The 20,232-nt window shown below is 37.5% G+C and overlaps 1 protein-coding gene across 2 annotated transcripts in view; it reads left to right on the top strand.

Annotated features, from left to right (window-relative positions):
- The first annotated feature begins 2,042 nt into the window (after positions 1–2,042).
- The window catches only part of LOC107599314 (adhesion G protein-coupled receptor L1-like), a 175,645-nt gene continuing 157,455 nt past the window's right edge, over positions 2,043–20,232 (top strand). The window contains exons 1-2 of one of the 2 annotated variants that reach the window (XM_016290864.1): positions 2,043–2,739; positions 9,311–9,473. The gene's annotated coding sequence lies outside the window, so the exon portion shown is untranslated. The remainder of the gene's footprint in view (positions 2,740–9,310; positions 9,474–20,232) is intronic. The other variant, XM_016290865.1, reaches the window with a different exon arrangement.

Below are 20,232 nucleotides of genomic sequence, written 5' to 3'. Positions count from 1 at the left end.
TTATACTCTCTCTCTCTCTCTCTCTCTCTCTCTCTCTCTCTCTCTCTCTCTCTATCTATCTATTCCTAGTGCAAGATGATTAAACATCATGTACATTAAAGTTATTCAATTCTATCCAATGTATATACTTGACAGCTAAAAAAACTGCTTGAATTAAAGCTACTTATTTGTTGTTATTTTTAGTATTTTTATCATCAAACTAAAAATGTATAGCTCTTATCAATTAAGAGCCATGGTTCTTATCTTAGCAATAATAATCAGTCGTATGCGAATTGGGAATGCGAAAGGTCTTTATAAGTGAATCATTATAAGTGATTCATTCACTCAGTCAATTCATTCAAACACTGATTTATTCTGGAATGCCATTACTGTGTGTTGTCTGGAGGCATGAATGCTTCATGATTCTGACTTCATTTGTAACCATATTTGCTGGTGGGACAAAAACATATAAAGTAACTGGTGATATGGTGACTAAAATATACAATATTACTGTAACATACTGAACTGTTTTTACAAAAAATAAATAAATAAAATAATATATGTATATAAACATTTTATTCTCCAAAAACGTATTTGGAACCTTAAAAGTAGACACTTTAGTTACATTTAATGTGCTTTCTATGAACATATAATCACTTTTGTACATTTCTTTTGATGCAGATTATATATATATATATATATATATATATATATATATATATCAGCACGGCTGTGATTACCTGTAGCGATACTATGTTGATAATCTAAACAACATCAGTCTTGTTTGTGCAACATTAATTTAATACATAAACTAAGAATACATATGAGTGTGTGCCTAGGAAATTGGGACGGCAAGTGTAATAGGAAGCAGAGAGGACATTAAATCATCTTAGATTATCTAAGAAAATCAAAAATCTGAGCACATATTGCTGCTCTCTTGTCAGGGAAAATGGTCCATTGTTACGGCCAGAACTATTGAAAAAAGTCATTTGGTAATGAAAAGAAAATGTAGGCTATCCTGTTGACTTTGAGGCAGTTTCCTCTGATTTGACAGTTAATGTGATCATGACTGCCCTTCAAATAGAGCACTAACCAAATCCCTTAAGGTCAACACTGAATCTTAACGAAACGGCCTGTCACAGAGGACAGTGGCTTAGGCCAACTGTAATTGGTATGTAGCCTATATATATATATGTGTGTGTGTGTGTGTGTGTGTGTGTGTGTGTGTGTGTGTGTGTGTGTAACTCATACGTGTGTAGGAATTCATTTTTAAAAATAGATTTAATCATACGTCTTTATTGACCACATTACTGTACATCACTCAGTAATGATTAGACTAGTGACTCTTGATTAAAATTGATTTCAAAAAGATAATGTAGCACTTTACTGACTCCATTCTACATGTATAATTAATTACAATGCATCAATACTAATGTGTAGTAGACCTAATTATTGCACTGTTATTATTATTTTAAAGTCTGTGTTCTTAATAAATATCGGCCCACATGCATTGGTCATAGCAGTTTAACATGAGTGATTTTTAAGCGTCAGCTAAAAGTCACAAATATATGTTTTGTGAGGAAAAAAAGACCACAAATTATTATTATTATTATTATTATTACAATTTGGTAGATGTTAGTCTGTCTGTCTAGTCTAGACTCGAGGATTAAAATGATCACCTGTAGTAATCCACTCCCCCGACACAAGCACCGCTCCTCTAATATACGCTCAATGTGTCATAACCCCGCCCTCGCATAGACCACGCCCCCTTCAATACACTCCTAAACGGTGAAAGCCCAACTGAGAGGCGTCCCACACTGAAAGCCATCTGAATAATCACACAATATCACCCCAACCCCACCACACCATGCTGGACAGCAGACTTCAATGCATTTCTCGGAACAGCCAGAAGACCTTCATATTCATAACAGCTACTACAGTATTGATTTAAATATAGCAGCCTTTAAAAAGAAGCTGCATATAAGCAAGTCCTTAATTATTTACCACATCCGAGGTTGAATCAGTCAATGTAGCAGTCATTGAGAATAATTCATTGTCATTTTACGCACGGTCACGCACGGTCACGCACGGTGCAAATTAATAAACCTGGATACGGTTTACTAATTTAGATTGGGTTCAGATAAGAAGTCAGTCGGTGTGCGGTGTGAGAGAGATACAACGACGTTACGCTTCTTCAGACGGAGGGAGTCAGAGCGACTGCTGGTTTCGAGGCGGGAGGACACATGGGTCGACACCACAACCTTTCATTTTTGCTCTAATGTGGGTGTTAAATACGACAAGGAATCCGACACGAACACTTACTGGCTTTCCAGCGTCCACTCCTGACATTTCTGCGCGTCTGTGTTTTCCTTGGATTTGGGGAGACGTTCCGCGTTACGTTCAGTGCTGAAAACGGGACTGCGGATGATATTTTATTCGCTCATTCGCGTCTCGTGTGGACTTATTATCAGTGAGTCGCGTGACAAACATCGCACGACAATGCGAGTTGATGTTTTGTTATGCTTTTGACGCGAGCGCGGTCATTTGCGTATTAACTTAACATGTCGGGTTGTTTTTCGTCGTTTTGTACGTCTTTGTCACGAATTTTCTCCCTCCGTTAATTCTATGGACTGCTCCATTCGGGCTATTCGTTTCTAATCTGCATGCATCCGCACGAAGAAGGAGAAACCGACAGATAAACGACAGAAGGACGGAAGAATGAATGAGATTCAGTGAAGAACAGGAGGAAACGCAGTAAAGGTATGGAGCCGAGGGGTTTTATGAAGGGTTGGAAATGCTGCAGGAGGACTCAGCACGGACATCTCTGTCACCTCTGGCATGTAACGAGGCTTATTTATTGTTGTTTTATTGATATTTTATGCGTATGGACATGTACCACGCGCGCGCTCCTGGTGCGTCAGACACAAATAAACGCTCGCTCGTAATGATAGATGCGCGCGGGTCATTTATATCCCACAGACTGTTAAATCTGACACTTGGATATACTAACCTTTAGAGTGTATTAATAACCTACATGTTTGCAAACGGAGCAAACACTTTGTAAAGTAGCTACACATATGCGTGTTTGTGAATTAGCTTACATTTTAAGAGGACTGACCGTATTGTGTTTTGTTTTCAGTCAGAAATCTGATTAGAATATCTGAGCACATTTTGCAGGTACTTAAGAGTAATACTGCACCGTTTACCAAGCTAATAAACGCTGACAAAAGAAGTTATGCAGTTTTATTTGCGCTAACCCTTATTTAAATGGACGTAATGAGATATCATGAAATGAGGAGCCATACAGAGAATCAGAAAGAGCATGGCTTCTGATACCTCTATCACGTATCATATATCACATTTCTGTCTTTAAGAAAAATGCACGTTTTACCATTAATATCTCATTGTATGTTATAGGCCTGTAAGAAACCTACACTGTAAAAAATAAGTGTAATTTTAACTGTAACATTTTGTAAAAACGCTACGGGAAAAAACTGTTAATAGGTTAACAGTAAGTTCCCGTACTATATACAGAGAAAAACTGTAAAATATCTAACCAGACATTTCATGTAATTTTACAGTAAAATGCTGTTCATTTGTACATTTTTTAGAAGTACAAATCACAAATCAATGTATAATTTACAGTCAAAAACTGTAAACTAATATTCCCAGAATTCCCTGCATGACACTCCACATTTGAAAGTATTTTGTTTAAATAATCATGTTTTTAATAGCTTTTGTTATTAGTTACGTATATTTGGGCTTTATGTTACATCTTCTGTTGTTTAATGAAAGTTGAATGCATTATTTAAGTATCATGTGTGTTAGCATGATGGTGTTTAGTGTTTGCGTGAATGACTCTGTGTGCATCTTCTGTATATTAGTATATACTTCTGCTTGTGGCGAAGCTACTTGTGATGAGCTTTGATTCTTCATGTGGCTTTCTCTTTTACCACATGCATTATTATGGTGGTCGTCAGTATGTTAAAGGTACAAAACAGATTTTAATAGCAGTGTGCATTGTTGAATTTACTGGTTTACATTCAAATGTTCTTGTTTGTAAATTACAGTTTTATACTGTAAAATGTACAGTTTTGGCCGTAAACGTGTTTGACGTTTTTCTGTATTTTTTACAAAATTATTCTGGCAACCACAGCTACCAAAATTTTTTTTTTTTACAGTGTAGAATTAGAGCACTCTAGTGTTACATGGTATAAAATCACCTAGTGCTCGACCTTTGCATGTCTTGAATGAACAGGCCTACGTGAGCAGTAATATAAGCATTAATGCCACTATATTTACGCACATTAAGGTAAATCACAAGCATCTCTAAGACACTAAAATCTTAAAGAGTCTAGTCTACGTGGAAGAGCACATTGCTTCCTGCTGATAGGAAAAGTGAACGGCTGGGTGACATTTAAGTAAATGGACATGACTGGACCAAAGTTGAATCTCCTCAAAGCAGCATGTTCCATTTCAAACGTCACGCCTCAGTGTGAGCAGAAGCCTCTTGATGTTGGTTTAGGTCTGAAATGCCTGTGCTCTGCTTCAGGACTGGTTCACTGCCAAACACTCTCTCCGAACAGAGCGAAGGATTTATGCGTCTCTGTCCGAGTGTCAGAACAATTATTCTAAGCTCCGAGCAGATGAAATATAGTCAAGCATTAGCACAATATTAATGATAGGTCCCATGTTTTTAATTGTGGCAGTAATCATTGGAGAAATTTATTTGAGTCGCTTCTCCTTTGCTTTTGCCAAAGTGGCCACTGCTCAGCATTTCCTGTGTATGATGAAAAGGATTTGATAGATTGGCCGCATCTGTGTCATCTTTATTTTGGCAGAGCTTTCACGGCAATGGTCTGGATTTGACATATGGATCCACGTAGTGATTCAGTCATAGCAACATTATTGTCAGATGCATGATTTGTTAGCCCATTTTACCGTGCCTTGAAACAACGTCTGTGATGGTCAAGCTTCCAACCATGATTTTATTTCCCTCACAATCTAAAAGAAGAGAACAGGGAGGAAAGTACAAAGTAAATTGTATATGGCAGTATTGCTCATGGGCTATTGGGGGGGGATGAAAAATGTGAATAATTTTTACAATCACTGTAAAATTATTTGAAAAGTATTAGCCAATTAATAGCAGAATAATGGACATTTATTTGCCCAATTTTTTATTTATTATACATTTTTTTTGTAAATAATTAATTTGTCTGTTTTGTGAAAGTGTGCATTACAGTATGTTTGGGCAACAAACAGAGACAACAACAGCAAGGTTCGGATGATTGTTATTCAGTGACGAAGCTTGTTCTGGTTGCTTTCCACTAAAAACAGTTTGACATTTCTCTCTATTGTCTTTGGTATATCTTTAAACAGAAAAAAATGGTGATAACTGGGACTTGCACATTGTCTTAGCTTGACCTTCTGGTTTGAAAGTTATGGAGAGAGCTTGTTCACGGCATTTAACTCTCCTTTGAGTCATACAGTCTCTTAGTTTTCTATCCTCCTCAAGTGCACTTAGCTGCATTAAGCAAAGGTGTGTGCAGATGGTCCAGGCCAGCTGCTGAAAGGACACATCATTTTCATTTTCTCTTGTTCAGTGCTCCAGTGTCTCATGAGTGCACAAGGCCTTTCTTTGCTTTTTCTGTTACTGTTTTTTTTCTCCCTTTTAGAACAGATTCAGATCCTTGTCTCCTTCTGTTCTCCTCTTTTCTCTCTGTCTATTACTCTGTATCTTGCTCTCCGGGCCCCCACAGGGTTAGGTTATTGTTATGCTGTCAATCATCCAGTAGTGTAAGATTTTTGCTGCTTGTAGCGTCCTGTAAGGCCCATTCAGAGGGAGTTTCCTCTGAGGTCCATATGGACACTGCAGCATTCTAGGCTTTGTTTTGAAAAAGTAGCTAAAGCAAACATGAATAAATCGTCATCAGATTTCAATACAAAATATTTTACCATTGCATTTTTATATTTTTTAACTATTGATAAATTTTTAAAATAACACCTTTTTTACAGTGTCTTTGTTACGTTAGTAAAAATAGTAAATTATGCATGATTGCATGCAGTAACCCTAAACCAAACCCTAATCCTAACACAAACCCTATTAAGGAGATTATAGTACTCAGTACTTAAATGTATAATTATATCGATACAAGGACACCATAAAGTAAAGTGTAACCACTTTTACCTATGGATAAATTATTTATATGTTTATAAAATTTACATAGACTATATATATATATATATATAGTCTATGTATACTATAACACTTATGCAATTATGCAAACTACTACTTTTTAATGCAAACTATTTACTCTTGAACATTTTACAACAATTGATTTTTTTATCTATTTAAAACATTTCAATGAAATGCAGCTGTTTTTTTAATTAGTAAAAAAAACGGTTCGGTAACACTTTATTTGAAGATGAGAGTTATATCATTTATATCTATTACTACAGTACTAACAATAAATTATGCATAATTACAAACAACTAACCTATACCAAACCTTAACCCTAATCTTTACCATATAGTAAGTACATGCAGTTCATTAATACTACTCATTGTATATTTGTGTAATTACACTGTAACATCATCACCTTAAAATACAATGTAAGCATATGTTGGTAAGCTTTGTATAGCAGAAATCTATGCAATGGTCTGCTTTTTTATTTATTTATTTATTTTAATTTTGGGCGATTTTTGTAGTTGTTTGAAGCGAATACAATTCATTAAGGTAGACAAACTTAATCGAGTGACAAATCCAGCATCAAAATCAGTGTGAATAGTTTTGGTACAAAAGATTGTTTGCAAATATTTTATATGTCTGTTTAGTCATAACAGCCTTGGCCTTTCTTCTGTTAGTTCATTATGTGTTGACAGTCATTGCATTATGAGACTGCTCATTACTGAATAAATGGGGTTTTTGCAATTCACTGGGGGAGACGGAGCAAAATATAGAAAGGAGTTTGTGTGCATGCTATCGCAACTGTCCCAGTTGTTGTGAAAAGGCACAAAAGCAGCAGGAACTGGGCGTCCCTTTCGAGACCGCGGCCTTTGTGTCGGGAAGTGCTGTTCTGAATGTGCAGATGAATGCAGCAGCCTGTAACTGCAGGCACCAGGCATCAAGGCTTTTGTGCGAGTCTCAGAGAGCATGGTCGAAAAAAACCAACTACATCTGGAACCAGGGAAGGAGAGTGTGCAGCGTCCCCTTGTCATACCTCCGTACGCCCCCGATTGGGAACCATCGGAGTGATCATGGAGCACAATGGAATGTCTTGATCAACAAGTGCATATGAATAGAAAAATCAATGAAAGCTCTTTTTCATAAATTGAGTGCATGTTAAATTAGCCCGAATGGGTCCGTCTGGACAGATAGTGGATTGTTTGGCTGCTGTCTTTGGATCATGTCTATCGACTCGGTGAGGGGGGTGGGTTACGTCGGTTTACAGCTGTGAAAGGCTAAGATAGAACCCAATCAATGAAGTGCTGAGATACAGCGGCAATTTACTTGGGGTATTGCTGTCAAAAGTGGCTCTGCCAGCTAAAGCTTTTTCAAAATGGCTTCACACCCACTTCTGTCGCCAACACAATACCACTGTGTGATTGCTTAATATCACAATCCATCCAGGCCAAGACATTCCCCAATTAAAAGCGCCTTTTGCCGCTTCTGAGGAGCGATCCAAAACTGCTCTGGTTATCCAACATATTTAACAAGACACGAGGCGGCTCCTACTGTGGTACTTTTTTTCCCAGCTAGAATGCCGTTTGATGCCGATTTAGCAGCTAAAGGGAAAGCCAGAATCATTTCACTGATCATCACATAAAAGGGTGTTGCCATCTGCCGCCGGCTGAACAACCAACTATAGCTCATAATTTTGCATTCTGTGTGGGAAGTTATGAAACGGCACTGTGTATAATGTGCGTGCGAGCAGTACAGAACTGTACTAATCCACTTCTGCCTCGTCCTCATACAAATCTGTATGTGAAATTCCACGGTGATTTGGTTTGAGTGAAATTCCTTGAAAACGTTCATTTGAAAACGAAATGGAAGAACTCGCTCGACGGGATATGAAATGTCAGTCATGCATCATTCTGTTCACATCCTGTCAGTCAGCTCCCCACGTGAGCGCCGGCCTGGAGAGGGAAATCAAGCTGAAAGGAGTCGTGCAGGTGATGGAGGGAGCAGGAGAGAGTGTTGAATATAATAGCTTACAGACCTTAATAATAATAATAGCACACAGACGTTCAAAAGAACTCCAAGAAAGACTTAATAGCTGTCTTCCTACTGAACATTTATGCGTGTTTCTAACCTGCTATATTTGGAGAGAAATTGCTAAATCTGTCTGTAGAAGTCAGCAAAATCTTGGCTAACTTGGCTAAGTGTGGCAAAATTATTATTATTATTTTAATTTAATTTAATTAAAACTTGAATAAAATGAAATAATAATTTTGGCACACTTAGCAGAATGAAGCTACAGCCACACGTGTGCAAGTAAATGTAAATTTGTTGGTTTCTAATGTTTAATGTCTAATGTTTCATACTTGGTAAAATATAATAAATGGAAATAATAATAATAAATAATAATTAAAAAGAATAACAATAAATGGATTGTGAATATTGATATAGGAATACATTTTAAAATAATAATAATAATAAATGAACAAAATAACTACAATAGTAGCTTAAATAATTAGTAATTAATAATAATAATCATCATCATAAAAAATGATTGATAGTATTATTGTAATTGAATTTAATTAAATAATTTTGGCACACTTAGCAAAATGAAGCCACATTCATAAGGTTTGTAAAAATATTATTTAATAAAATAACAACAATGATATTACTATTTAGATAAAAATAACAATAATAAGTATTATTATTATTATTAATAATACTAATAAATTAAAATAATTTTGGCACACTTAACAAAACGAAGCTACATCCACATGTTTGCAAATTAATAAATAATAAGTACATTTTTTGGTTACATTTGTTGATTTCTAAGGTGATGTTTTCCTTCTGCCTTTTATTCTGCAAATACAAATATTATGCACATACCGCATATGTCACTCAATCGAGTTTCACCGTCATGTAGTGATAGACCTGGCCTGATCAATGCGGATCAATAGGCATGATAAGTGCAGTGTTATGTCATGCCTGGTCATTAGTTCGCATGTTTTCCCTGCAGAATTCAGATATGTTGGGGGTCATGTGTATTGGTTTGCGTGCGTGTGTGTTTGTCAGGGAGTTTTCTGAGCCGAGGGAGGAGGCACCACAGCTAACCAGCCAGGGACTAAAGGCAGCTGTTTGTTTGCCTGTTTGCAGAGAGAGGGAAGGAGGGGGGCAGGAGGGAGCCCTTGGAAAGAGAAGTGGAAGGGCAGTGTGGAAAAAAAAGAAAACAAGAGGCACTGTCAAAACAGCAGGAAGAAAAAAAGAGAGCAGAGGAAGAATAATTCATATCCAAAAGTGGGAGAGAAAGAGCAAAACGGTAAGACTGGCTCCATAGCACCTTTTAGGCTTCTCATAATTCTAAAATAACCTTTTGTTGTAAATGATGGGTTCATTGTTTTATTACTGACATTCACTCTTATTTTTTAACTTGACATAGTTATGACATTAATGGTGCAAGATGCTGAAAATACAGTGAGATATCTATCTGGTGCTTGTTTACAAACACGAACAATTGAAAAATAACACATATGGAACACAAGAACGTGTCCTGAGTGAACAGCCCCCTAGGGCCGTCAGTCATAACTCACAGTCTGACGGCACAAAGATGATTCAAAGTCTTTATTGAACATTCTTAATTCACAACAGCACAGACAGAATCAGACTTTAATAGTCGTGAGCATACTGAAGTCAGAGAGATGCATCTAGGGAAAACAAGGTTTGGCTTATGAGTGAAGCTGCAGATATAAACAGAATAACTAAGTAACTCAAAATATTCCAGACTATAAACATAATATGCCAGAAATTAGGCAAGAAAATACTTTTTTGACTTACTTTGCTCAAATGGACACATACAAATATGAATAATGACAGCCATAGTCATCTCTACAAGAGCTTTCTTCTTTTAAAGTGTGCCATTTTCCCCTCAATTTTAGATACTCATCATATGTTGGTCATTAGTGTAATTATAATTGATTATTGAATATAAAAAATGATGCATTTGGATTTTCAGTCTCATGTAGTTTTACATCACTAAATGTAAACTTCAGTTTCACATTTCTTGTAAACAAAAATATTGGTATGATATATTTTATCTTAATTGTTGCTCTAAAATTACAGCCTGACACAGCAAATTACTGTTCCAGCCACCGTTTAATGGTGGTATTTGAAGTAAAACCATAATAGCCACAAGTAATCACTCACAACAGGTCATTATTTAGTCGTTTAAACTATGGTTTCTATGAAACAAACTGCATTATTTGTTAGAAAACAGTTGCCTGGAAACATTTATAAAAGCTATAAGTGCAGCTGCAATTGTTTCATTACAAATTATGCAGATTTCCTCACTCCTCTAATAGATTATCCAGTATGTGACATTTCCATCAGTTAGTTACTATAGTATTTCAGTGCCGGTAAGGGACTTCTAAGAACACCTAAGCTGAACACAACACTGAACCGAATATGATTGAAAACTCTGTAACATCCCCACTAGTGCACATCACTTTACAACAAAACAAATGTGCCTGCACTTCTGTCGCATCTGTCTAGTACTGTATATTCATCATAAATAGAGCAAAACATGTTCAGTGCACAGTCGAGTGACAGTGGAAATGCACATGCAATGGTTGAAACAGCTGGGCAGCTAATGGCAGCAGATTATGTGATTCACTGTGAGTTGCAACCTATGATGCTAGCATTACTTTTAACACAAGCACTTTGGATGAAGGATTAAAGATGTTTACTCTAAAAGGATCATTCAATTTCTCCAGCAATATGTAACTATTTTCAAGCAAACCTGCTGAAAATGTACTCAATCTTAGGCCATCCAAGATGTAGATGAGTTTGTTTCTTCATTGGAAAAGATTTGGAGAAATTGAGCATTACATCACTTGCTCACCAATGGATCCTCTGGAGTGAATGGGTGCCGTCAGAATGAGAGTCCAAACAGATGATCTTGGATGGCCTGAGGGTGAAAATATTTTAAGCAATTTTTCATTGTTTGGGTGAGCTATTTCTTTAATGCCATCTGTGTCATGTCACAGCTTTGTAAAGAAAAAGTTCCTTAGCAATGCAACAGAAGAATGGATACTGTTTGAACCATACCACCATTTCTATAGATTCCCACTGATGCTCTACCTTCTTTGGTGTTCATACAATAGCACCAAACATTCTAAACAGACCAAGCTAGCATGTCTTGATGGCAGCACATCCCATAATGAGTGCGCTGTCCAATCAATTCGCAGTGCTACCCTTCAGCAAAGTACCTGCTGACCTACGCAAAATCCACATGACCATAACAGTGTCCTCCAGTCCATGCACAGGACTAATATTCATGCAGTTTAGCATGCAGCTCTCTAACTCCTGGCTGATGTGCTATTAGACATTATAGATGCTGTTGACCTCATTATAACCAGTGCAAACCACTGTATTTAATGACCTGGCAGAGATGAGACTTGTACGGCCCAATATAGGAGCCACGGATAGTGTGTTGTTGTGCATATGAATGTTGCCTCCTAGCTAAAGAATGTGTGTGTATATGCTATTTTAATGATTTTTCAGTGCTAATTTTCTAATTATTTGCTTTATACTATTATTACAAATAAATTAAAATAACTATTTTTGATCATAAATTCTATATATCTATATGTTTTGAGGTATTAAATTACATTTTACAATAATTATTTAATTTATAGTATTTTAATATAATTTAATACATTTATGAAATATATTTATAATTACAGTTTTTTTTCCCATCAAACTGGTGGTGGTGGGTTGATAGGGGGCGCTGGCAAATGATGCAATGAATGGAAGTTGTTAGAAGACCTTTAAATTCTGATTGAATGCAAGCAAATTAATGAATGACATGGTCTTCTTACTAGAACTAATATATACACTTTTCAGTGGCTTTACAATGTCTTAATCATTATTTCTGCCCAGTCATGGTCTCGGCTGGCAACCAGGTGCAAATAAAACACTTGACATTTAAGTACCTCTGAATTTTTTTTATAAAATGAGTCATCTTTCTTTTCCCATGGATTCTTGTTTTCGCACTGCCTTGATTTCTTCCAAAGATTGCTTATATTGATTGACTGAATTCATGTAGTTTCAGCTTAAACAGAGGGTCATGCGGCTATGCAGAGCTCGACATGGTGATGAACTCTAATGCTTTGAAGGTACAATATCGATTGGGGTATCCACACTCTTTATTCTGTTATTTGTCTGAGAAGGGATTGATTCTTCGAGTGTGATGTTGCATTCTCATGCGTAGGTGGGCGTGCGCATGTAAATGAGTGTGTAGGTGTGTGTTTGTGCCAGCCTTGATTGGTGATTGCATCTGTTAAACACTGCAATCTTTTCTATTTTAGAGGCAACCAATTTAGAACGAGGCACCTTCACAATTGTATAATCACCCTCCACTAAATTGCAAACACACACACGCATACGCTCGGGCACAAGTCAAAAGGCATGATTTCTCACACGCAGTCACTCATGCACAGAAATTTTGCCGTAAAATGGGCTGACACATGAGTCACTGATCCCACGTCCCGTATAGGGAGCTCTATCAGAAAGCCACGTCTCTGAGTGGGACAGGAAACCCAGTTGTGGAACTAATTAGCTTTGCTTAACTGAGGATGGATATGGATTGCTCCTGACAGCTGTCTGCTCTCATTCATTTGTGGAAGAGACACATTTGTTTGGAGATGCTTGTTTTTTCTTTTCCCTGCTTAGAACACAGCGAGAGTTCTTTTACGGAGCTGGGGCCACTGTGTATGGAATTCTGGATTAAAGCTGCCGTCGAGTCCCCAAGTGATGTGCAGGCCATACGACAAGGTCAGCACTGTCGGTTCTTTCCGATTCATTCTCACACTCCTAACCCAATCCTCTCGCAGTCACCTTTCCTTTCGGCCGCGTGCACACCTGCACGTGAAGGTGCCAGTGCCCGTCTTTGCACCTGTGCTGCATTGTGCAACATCAATGCAGCAGTGCATAGACCCACCCAGCATGTGTTCTTAGATTCTTCTTCCTCTGCACTTAAACGTCCTTGTGTATAAATAGCAATCAACCTGACCCTTGTGCACCCAGATATCGAGCCTTTTTCAGGGCAGTAAGCTTTTGTGCTGAATCCCTCCCTGGCGGGGAAGGGGGTGGAGGAGGGGAAGCGGAGGCAGATTCCACTTGCACCAGGGCTTGATGGGATTTATGACCCATCCTGAGCTTTTCTCTCCGCTGGCACCTTTCCCATTGGCTAGAATTAACAAGCAAGGGAAAGGAAAAACAAACAAACAAACAAATTACAGTGGAACAAACCTAGGAGGTAATAAGCATGTCGGGATATGCAAAGCTCGCTGTACATGCTCGGGCAGATGGGGGAGGGTAGAAGAAAGCCCGCTGGCATAGCTGAACCCATCTCCACCCCTTTTGCGTCTTCTATTCTCCTCTGTTTCATCTCTGTCCTGCACTTTTCTCGCTCTATCCCTTCATCCGGTGGTTCACGTGGGCAGTGGGAGACAGATGGGCAAATGATGGATCTGACGTGATAGACAGCAGGCTGATGGATGGGCGCTGGGCTGATATGGGATTAATGCGTAGCGGAGGCCACGGCCGCCCAACAGAGGGCTTGCTGATAGATAGATAAAACAGACGAGCAGATAAACAAGAGAGCACTAATCCACGCCCCCTTGATGGACAGAAAATCAAAGGCAGGGGAAGGAGTGGCAATGGAAAGGTGGATCTTTGTAGTCGAACACAGCTTGGACAGATAACAGACAGCGGAAAGAGGCGAGAAGTGGATATGAGAGGCAGAGGAAGAGTGGGAGACTTGAAGGTGGAGGTGTTGGATGTGTTTGATGGACCATGAGTTCATGTCTTCAGGTGGAGGCAAATGCGCAGACCACTGGGTGGCGAATGCTGTTGACTTTTAACCCTCAATTGGGCACCCACTGCCGTTAAATGTGGACTGTATTTTTTGGGGACCTGAGACCTGAGAGATTTGACTAGTTAGTATGGTCCGGTTAGCCCCTGTTTGCAGATGTTGACTTCACAGCTCAGCATAGCCACAAGTGAATGGTTTGGGACAGATTTTAAGTCATGTTGGTTGAACGCCAACTGACAGATTTTTTAGACTTATTATATGATGATTCTTATGCAAAGGACCTCCTTCCTAAAACATAAAGTCAGGTGTATATTTTAAGATTCATTTAATACTTTGTGAGAAAAATAGTAAGTGTTATATTATGAAGACAAAATATTATCCATTCTACTACAGCAAATAAATAAATTTTAAAGTAAAAAAATATAATAATAATATTGTTACAAAATATTTATTAATTTTATTAATTTTATTTTTCAGCAAACTCCAAGACCCTCTTAAGGTGTGGCAGATTTTCTTGCGCTTAATCCAGATGTTTCAATAGGAATCCACATGATTTAGAATGTCATATGAGGGCGAAAGATTTCCCCCACATATTTCACAGTGGCTTCAATTTGTTCACGTGAATTAGCCTGTTGACCAACAGAAAGATACTTGGTTTGAAAATTAATTCTGCATGAGCACTATACTATTGACATTGGACCTTTATTTGCCAACTAAATTTTGCTAAAGTCACCTCAACTCCTCTGGAGGTCCTGGACCCCAGTTCGAAATTCCCTGAGCTGAGCACCTGCCTTTGAGATGAATGAGAATGTTAACGGATATCTTTCTCCAGGTATTATAGCATGGATGGATTTTTAGAGGAGGTCAGTAGTTGGAGCACAGGTGAGGCCACAGGGAATTGGACATGCATGTCGGATGTAGGAGGCATTGCGGCAGTGGACAGGAAAGAGCTGTGCAAGGGTTAAAGGCAAGAGGAAGCTGTCTCCAGAATGATATTGAGTGATAAGCTTTCTCTCACTTCCAAGTTACAGGGGACCCCAGAGGTGCCACAATCGATCTCTGTTTGCTTAGAACCCACTACCGTGTCACCCAACAAGCACACACACCAAACCAGCCAACAAGCTTTTAGCCCTTATTTATCTGGCCTCTGATTTTGGCTGAATGAATGACAACCTGATTAACACTTAAAGGTCCTCGTAAATCTTTCATTGGATTGGAGAGAGCCGCACACATGCAGAGCGTCGGTGTGGAGTTACGGAGCAGTAGCGAGGCAGTAAGGTGAATGATTGTGTCGATTAACGAGATGGCGGGACAGAGAGTGCCCGTTTTAAAGAGTACAAGCGAACGAGGGAAGGAAAGAGGGAGAGAAATGAATGAGCGAGCGGGGAAGCAAAGGGAGAGCAAGTGGGCGAGTAATGGAGGTTAGTGATGGGAGTGTTGACAGGGAGTGTCAGCCCTAACCACAATGACCTGGCGACGGCCGCCGCATGCAAAATTGGGTGAATTTGAGTGTGAGGCCGAACTTGAAGCGCATGTGAAATGAGACATGAATTCGAAGTAAGATGTGAAGGGAATGGAAATCAGGAGTGGGATGTTTTTCAGAATGCCTTTTTTTCCTTTTCAACCCCATCTGCTTTTAAGGATGCTTTATGAGAGCACAGGCAATGATGTAAACATCGAACGCATAGCTAAATTAAATTAGATATTGACTGCTTTAAATAAAATTAGGCCTATTTTTGTCATTGTGACACTGTTTTCATGATTATGAAGCACATTTTCTCTTCAAATCCCCATTAATGCAATTAATCTGGATGTTTTATATTAGTCTCAATGAAGATCCACATTAGATTCTCATTACTGTAATACAATATTTAAAAAAACATCACAGTAAAAATGACTGTATTGCAATGTTTTTTTTAAACTATAAATTTAAATAAATTAAATTACATAAATTGTTGCATAAAGTTTTGCATTACAGTACTGATATTTTTGTTTGACAGTACGGTCATGAGTAGGGATGTGAATCTTGTGGTTGACAGTGAGTTAATTTGATTCATAATTCACTTTTGATTCAAAAGTCATGCTTGCTAATTCAGAACGATTCAGTTTGATTTGATTCGATCAACAACATTTTTTTTTTATTCTTTAAATCTAATGTATCTTAGACACATTATTTCAAACTGTTTATTAATTCAAGTCACTAAAAAGTATCATAATCTGACTTGTTTTAGTTAATTTTATATATATATATTTTTTTTTTATATGGCAGTTGTGGCTACGTAATTAGTTGGCAGCTGCATGACTGATTTGAGTATGTTTTACACAATAGTTGTGGGAAAGTGTCATGACCTTCATACAACATATTTCATAAGATTCACCCCTTGTTGTGAAGCAACCAACAGCATACGACGGGGAGCTAAAATTGGAAAAAGTGTAAGAGAAAATACAGTGGAAGACTTGGTTGAAATGAAGGTGCAAATTAAACTCCATTAAATGATAATCCTAATGTTAATATTTTTAGGAGAATACTTACAGCGCGCCGTAAGTGGGAACCATTTTGTAGCAGATTGAGTATTTATTCTCACTGGGGAAAAGGCTCAGTCTCTGCCAGTCCTCTATTAGAGAGAAGCTGTTACTATGGAGGGGGAAGACAATTTATTCTGTTCCCTACTGCCCAGCCCCCATGGGGCAATGATCGCCTGCCTCGCCTCTTGACGCCCACTGAGCATGGACGACATGGACAACCTTCCGTAGCCTGTCCTGGTACTTGCGCCACATCTCCATCATCACTTTCTCTCTGTTTTGACCTGATGTTCAAGTATTAACAGTGGTTCCCACATGATTAGGGGAGATTGGATGAATTTCTGGTTTTCCCTGTCATCCTTCTCTCTAGGGATGGGGATTTTTAGATATATTTAACAATTGTAGTTCCTTATCCATTCTATCCATCCATCCATTCTCCACACTGCTTGTTCTGCATCCCAGCATTTTGGGCCGAAGGCAGAGAAACACCCTGGTCAGATGGCCAGTCCATATAACAATTCTAATTAATAGCAACTTTAAAGAAAGCACTAAATAATATACAGTATATATAAATTATTTTAATTATGCTTTCTTACAATAAAACTTGAATTGCATTTCTGCATCCTGTTATGTATTATAAAATATATATTATTCAAAAGTGGGAGAACTTGCACAATTGGTGGCTGACTAAATACTTTTTTTCCCCACTGTATATATATATATTTATATAATTTGAATAATATATATTTTATAATTTACCGCTTTTACCGCTCATTTACACCACACGTCAATATCATGTCACCGTGTGGGTCACTTAACCTGGTCGGGACTCGAAGTGTGCACCTGTAGAAGTACTCTCTCACTCAGACACAGGCAGAGGTTGAACTAACTCCAGAAGCCTAATGTTTTGACGAATAACTACACACATCACAGACCCATCTTTTTAGGTGTAGGGATTTCATATACAGGATACGGAGATGCCACTGGATCACCATCATGAGGCTTGGAATTAATCTAATCAAGAGATACCACAGAGACCTTTTGTAAAGGAGCTGAAAAGCCTTTTGACGACATATGGATGCCTCGTGATTGTGGATGCATAGAACCATTATGTCCAGAACAGGAAAAGAAGCAAATAATGCCCTCAGGCAAGCACAGGATATACAGCGTGACGCCACATGACTATCCCATGTTTAACCACCTGCTTCCTGCATGACCGAAACCCTTACTTTCTTGTGTCACAGACAAAGAAACAGAGTGTACACAGACAATCATTAAAAAATCATTGAAAGTATTGGAGCAACTATATTCACAAATAATATGTTTTATGTCTTAAATGTGTGTGATGTGTTATTGAAACCACGATATCTTAATCGTTGCCTTATAACTTTTCTTTTAGTGATTATGATTACTGTGTATGCAAAATACCTGTTGTTTAAGCTTGAATGAGAGCTTGTCTTATTCGCCGAACATTGGTGCTCGTGAAAAGTTTATATTTTGTCTCATTCTCTGATGATAATACTGTTATCAGAAGATAGTTAAAACTTGCAGAAAGGCTCTCCACAAACATTATGCGATCCAGGGCAACCATGCCACCATCTGATTGGACAGCGACCTGTGTGTCATTACATTGTTTAGAGCAGGGGTACCCATCCCTGCTCCTGGCGATCGACTGCCCTGCAAAGTTTAGCTCCAACACTAATCAAAGACACCTGCATTTAATTTTTAAGTGATCTTAAAGACCCTAATTAGTTGCTTCAGGTGTGTTTGATTAGGGTTGGAGCTGAACTTTGCAGGAAAGTCGATCGCCAGGAGCAGGATTGGGCACCCCTGGTTTAGAGCATTAAAATTTAAAAAATTTAAAAATAAAAATGATATTTAATTCATAAGTTATGCTACGTCCTTGGAAGAGGACATCGGGACTCAATTCAAAAATAAAAATAAAAAGACATGAATGAACATGCATAGGCAAAAACAATATATTTGTTTTAAAATCACCAATACATTTTTAGTTTTCAGGATTTTTTTTTTTTACCAAACTTTGTATGAAGATAATTCTCAACTATGTTATAACAGAATGATTTGATATACCATTTCTTTATGCAAAATGTGTGTAAGATGGCCATAAACAGGTTTTCTCATTATATATAATGTATCTATAAACTAAATCTAATTTGCATATTAATCTGTTTTTGGGGCAACATGTAATGAAAAAAGAAGTGTAATAATGGGAGTAATAATTGACAAGATTTTTTATCTTATTTATCTTTCATAGGAATATAATTTCTTTCCCTATTTGTTGTGTCTCCCAAAATGCATAATAAACATGCTTTTAGTCCCGGTGTCCTCATATGAGGACATGTATGAAATCAACGTCCTGTTTCATAACAGAAAGTCATATTTTGATTTGAAACCCCATACCATTTTCCTGAGATGTTAATTTATGACACACGGTTTAAAAATTAGTCAGATTTAAATTATAATTACAAAATATTATCATATTTCCATAAGAGTGTCACTAAATTAATATCAGACATTTTTGAAGACCAAGGAGAGGGAGTGGTCATGGTGAAACATCCAAACATTTAATATCTCTGAAAAGCCCTGAATGTGCTCTGTACAGGACATCCAGACTTAAAACTGTGGCATGTACAGTCTCAGAGAAATTCACTAAAATATAATGTCCTCATATGAGGCTGCAGGGTCTCAGGAGGATAGAGAAAAGCGAACAAAGAACATTTACATTATCAAAGAACATTACGACTTTTAAAAACTCTCAAAATAAAAACCTCCCATTATAATCATTGCTGTCTAGCTGTCTAGACATCAAGCTGTCTACATTTTGAAAGGAATCTCTAACTTACATTGTATGTGTATCTGCACTTTATTGTTTATGAGGAGAGCGTGCGCACTGAGCAAATCTCCGGCATTTCAGCAATGTCTCATCTGAACGCCTCTGATTGGTCATTGCATTCATAAACTCAATGGAATCATGTGAGATTGTTTATAATGCGCACTGCTGTAAAAATAATTAAATAAATACAAATTTGCAAAAAAAAAAAATTATATAATGCAGCATGAGCAGATAATCAACACTTTTCATTCCAGTTTCACATTATTCACTTTATTTCACTTAAGTCACTTTCACTAAGTAGGGAGAGTGGGAGGTAAGCCATCAGGAGCCCATTTAGGAAAAAAATAGAGGGGAAATGGGCAAAAGATAAATGATATCTTTGCAGCTATCATACATACATATTTAAACTTGTAATAAGTGGTACATTTCATTTTTTATTATTAAAATGATCAGAATAATAACTAAATATGAAATTTACCATTTATTACAACAAAATCTGTAACAAATGTGTATCTTTAATTGTTTCTTAGATAGTTTTAGACGATTGAGAATACTTTGTGAGTTGTTTTGACATTCCTCATAGAGAATCGGCTCATATGAATCTTTAGTTCGTTCATAATACAATGGTGTTTATTTCTGCATGCAAGCATCTGTTTTCATAAAAGATTACAGGCGTTCAAGAAACATCAACAGAGACGAACATCATAAATAATTTGTAACAAATGCGTTTCTTTAATTGTTACAATGTTTAGACCATTTAGAATAATTTGTGAGTCGTTTTGACATTCTTTGTAGAGAATTGGCTCATATGAGTATCTTTAGTTTGTT

Source organism: Sinocyclocheilus grahami, unplaced genomic scaffold, assembly GCF_001515645.1.
Source record: "Sinocyclocheilus grahami isolate Dianchi unplaced genomic scaffold, SAMN03320097.WGS_v1.1 scaffold264.1, whole genome shotgun sequence".
NCBI lineage: Eukaryota > Metazoa > Chordata > Actinopteri > Cypriniformes > Cyprinidae > Sinocyclocheilus > Sinocyclocheilus grahami.
The sequence above is the reverse complement of the archived record's forward strand: the minus strand, read 5'-3'. Positions and strand labels throughout refer to the sequence as shown.